A 4,346-nucleotide genomic window follows, 5' to 3' on the forward strand; every position below is an offset into this window, starting at 1 on the left:
AACTTTAAAAACTCATAACTTCAGTTTAGTTCATCCAAATTTGGTCAAACCAATTTTGCCAGACTTTAATTAATGTAACCTACTTAAGAAAAATATAAAACCCCTTGGTACTATAGAAAACTTTAAAGTTCTGATTTAATGATAGTTTTAGCCAAAAGCTCAATAATAGAAAGAAAAATAGTTGTGCTATTTGACTAGGGTTAGAAAAATTTGGAGAAGTTTATATCTACCTACTGACCTGTTTAAAAATGTTAAACCTCTCTGTCCACCCCAATAAGTTAGTCTTTACCCCTTATTTTGCAATATGCTTAGGATTAAGAAAAATAGAAAAGGGGGTATAAATAATGAACCAGAGAGCACCTCTATTTTTGTTGGGATACTTATTCAATATAGTTCACTGGAAAAATCTATCATACCCTGGTTTAGTATGAAATAAGTAGGATACCTTTTATTTTAATAAAATAAGGATAACTTAGAAAAACCCTACAAAAATAACCCCAAGGTAAAAACACCCCCACCCTTGGGGATAACTAATGTTTTATTAATGAGAACTTAGGAAAAATATGAAATCTGCTGTTTGACATTTTTCAAATAATAATGTAGTAGAAAGTGCCTTTTTGACATTAAACTTAAGAAAATCATAACTAAATAACCACCCCTTAGTTTTCAGTGATTTTTAGCACAGAAGCCTATTATTACTATTGGATGCCACCAAAAATAACCTTTAGGACAGAACCCACCCCTAACTAAGAGATGTAGTGTAAAGTGGCCCATTTTGCATAACTCTTGTTATTTTTGTTTAAAGCCTAGCCTTTGTACTTTAAGCCTCAAATTCTTAAAACAAGCTAGAATAGCAAATGGCAACCCACTGTACTTTTTACAGAATTTTTGGAAAATATTAAACCCCTGTCATAGTTCAAACCTACCATAGAAACCATAAGTAGAAAATAAAAGAAAGGGAAAAGTGGGTAATAGAAAAATGGTGCCATCCTAAAATCCTTTATATCTTATCCACTGAAGGATACAAGAGCAATACAAATTCCCTATGTTTATCCTCGACAAAAACCTAAGCCTAAAGGTGATAAGTCTAACCCACTAGAAGCCCCACATAACCAAGAAACCCTAAGTTACTTCTTGACTTAGTTTCTTTTTAGCATAATGTTATTAAATCCTGCATAATCTTGACATACATGCTCATTGCATTCGATAGACTGTAACCTTGCTGACGGAGAGTACATCCTCGTGCCGGAGCAAGGAGCTGCTCAGGAGGTAGCCCCGGATCCAACCCCCGAGCCTGCACCAGAGGACCTGCCTGCCACTGCTTTGGAAGGCAAGCCCCGGTTTTATGCATAACCTGTTCTATATGCTATTTTACTGCACTTAATGTTTGTAGGATTGTACTGTGCACTTAAGTGTAGGAGTTGATTGAAACCCTAGTTGCATGAACTCAGGATTCCTTTTGAGATGGATACTAGTATGCTAGGTCGAATAGTTGCTTTATTTAATTAGGATCTCGGTAGAAGACGAGTGATTTTTCTAGCACTCGCGCGAGATCAGGAATTGGTTGTACCCACTTTTATATCATCATGATTCAGTTGTGGACAACAATCCATGGGGATTGGTTGTCTACGAGATGGAAAATGGAATAAGGATTAACGTGCGGATACCTGTGTCAAGCGTTTGAACGTACTAAACACATACCGAGAAATATGGTAAATCGGTAAGCCTAGTACCTGAGTGAACCTGCTCGCAGATTGCCCTCCTCACGCGACCTGAGACGTGGTCTCCCATTCCGATTATGGTGGGTACAAGTGCGGTCACTGCACGACGGCCAGTCGGGGTCAGTGAGGCATTGTACGCCAAGGCGGTGAGCCCCTTTCTGTTGCCAGGGAATCTATGGGGACGGTTGATATGTGTGGGGACGGAGTGCCCCTACATGTCGTGTGTTTAGGTTTACCTTGCAAGGATAAAAACTCGATTCGAATCGTCTGCTTCTCGCAGCTAATGAGACTGCTTGATCCATTGTACTGCATTGAGTAACAAGTGGAAATATGATGAGTTGATATAAGATGTTGATTGTTAAAAATGCTTGCTACCATGTATGAATAGATAGTCCACTTTTAGCCTTAAGAGAGTCACACTTAATTTTGACAAAGTTAAAAACTTGATTTAGAAACTCAGCTAGTGCTTTTGGCAACCAAACCCCACAGCCAATCAGTTGCATGTCTAGAGGTAGAGGAGTAGACTCCTCACACCGGGTAAGTCTAGCTGAGTATTAGTATACTCAGCCTTGCTTGTGGCATAATTTTTACAGGTTCTCTGGAGGACATGGTTGCTGGAGTGACTTGGTCGTCCATCTTGCCACCGGGTTGGACTGTCGAGTGGGACCCTACCTCGGCTGAGGAGGAGCATGAGGAGTGATGGGACAGGCTTCCCCATCTCTCTATTTATTTACCGTTAGTTTATTTCCGCTGCACTTCGAACAATGATGGTTACTTTTGCAAAAACTCCGATGATGAAGATGATGTAATAATTTAATACTCTGACATGTATAGTTTTATGCTTTATTGTATTTGCTCTGTGACTCACCATCGAGTGAGATTGTGGTACTTGATCCTGTCAGTGGCCGTGTCGGACTAGATCCGAGGGATTGATGGGTTATTCCTATTTAAGTGTGGTCTAGCCTCTAAGGCGGGGCTTAGGCACTTATGTTGGAATAATTCGGGCAGTTCCGCCACAGCTGGTATCGGAGCTTGTACCACCACAGAGGAATCAATAAAATGTAAATACCAACTTTTTCCAAAATAATACTTGATAGAAACAATGTTGGATAGATAGTAGGACGAGCAGGATAGACCTAGGACGGGAAGCCTTAGGATGATAGAAGGGTAGCTAGGTGGCTAAGTGATTAGGCCCTACAGGCCACATTTACAGGATGGGAGTTCTTCCCTATTCCTTTTATCTTGTTGTGAGGTCGTTCAGGACGAGCATGCATGCATTCTTAATTAAGCCAATGGATAACTAAGTAAGGACTTAAACACAAGATAGCAACCAACTAGGTCCCCAGTGCCTTTTTATTTAACTAGAGAAAGGCTGAGTTTTATTTTTCTTGTTCTTTTTATAATTCTTTTTCTTTTTACGCTTAACCATACACAGATGACTTCCCACGGATCCTCCGACGACGGAAATGCACTGTCCCACACTGACGGACTTGCACGAGAGGGCTTTCCCCGCATTTTATGGGAGGTACTTCAGGGGGCCGGATACGCGACACCCCCTCAGTACACGGTGCAGCAGTTCGAGAAGCACCGAGTGCCCCGCTGTAGGGTGAGGATGACCTTGGAGCCTCATCCCCTGCAGCTAGGCTGGCGCTCTTTGGACTCCGAGTCTTTCGGATACCGAGCAGAGGACACGATCGAGGCGATCGCTCTGCATGGATTGACTACTTTCTGCGGATTCCATCCTTTGGAGCTGGCTACCCACCCCATTGGCTTGTTCCCCGCTGAGAGGGAGGACGACCCAATGTGGAAAGATCGGGTGGAGCATGCCAAGGACATCTGGGCCATCTACCCAGGACAGACTGCGCACTTGACCTTACGGTGCATGAATGCGCTGTACCGTCTGCAAGTAATGCGCGGTGAGGCGATGTCCCACCTGATGGCATTGTTGGAGGCTACAAAGATCACCTTGGACAACAGAGAGGAACTCGTGGTTGACTTGTCCCAAGAAATGGTGGAGAAGGACTTGCAGGTGGAGCAGCTATCCACTGATATCCAAGAGTTGGAGGAGCTAGTGGGCACCAGGGAGAACACCATCGAGGTTCTAGAGGATCAGCTCATTAACACTCAGCAGCAGCTTGCTGAGGCTAACGAGCACCTGGATATGCATCACCAGGAGATCCAGGACCTGGAGGCCAACGAGGACGTCGACATCGAGGGAGGGGATGAGCCTGCCTCCAGTGTGGACACTGCTGGCTCGGGAAGACCACCTTCCCCCGAGTCGAGTGTTGCTTCGTTCACTCACTAGGTGTTCAGGATAGGATTAGAAGTTGGATAGTCAGACTCCTCGCAGCTAGCTTAGCTTTTGCACCCTTGGGGTACTAGGCTAGATAGAGTTAAGTCATTTTGAGGCAATTGATGTAATCATGCTAAACTCTTTTGGAAGCTTGTTTGATGGATGCTGTCATCAGTTTAAATTTGGAAGGAAGAATTTATGCCTTTTAAAATCCTTTTGTTGAAGTTAGAGTCTATCATATTGTTTTTAACTTTTTTCTCTGCGATAAAATCTTGAACTTGGAAATAAGGTGTTAAGTATGTGGTTTTTCAGATGGCCGGGAGGCCGCGTCG

This window comes from Zea mays, chromosome 2, assembly GCF_902167145.1.
Source record: "Zea mays cultivar B73 chromosome 2, Zm-B73-REFERENCE-NAM-5.0, whole genome shotgun sequence".
Lineage (NCBI taxonomy): Eukaryota > Viridiplantae > Streptophyta > Magnoliopsida > Poales > Poaceae > Zea > Zea mays.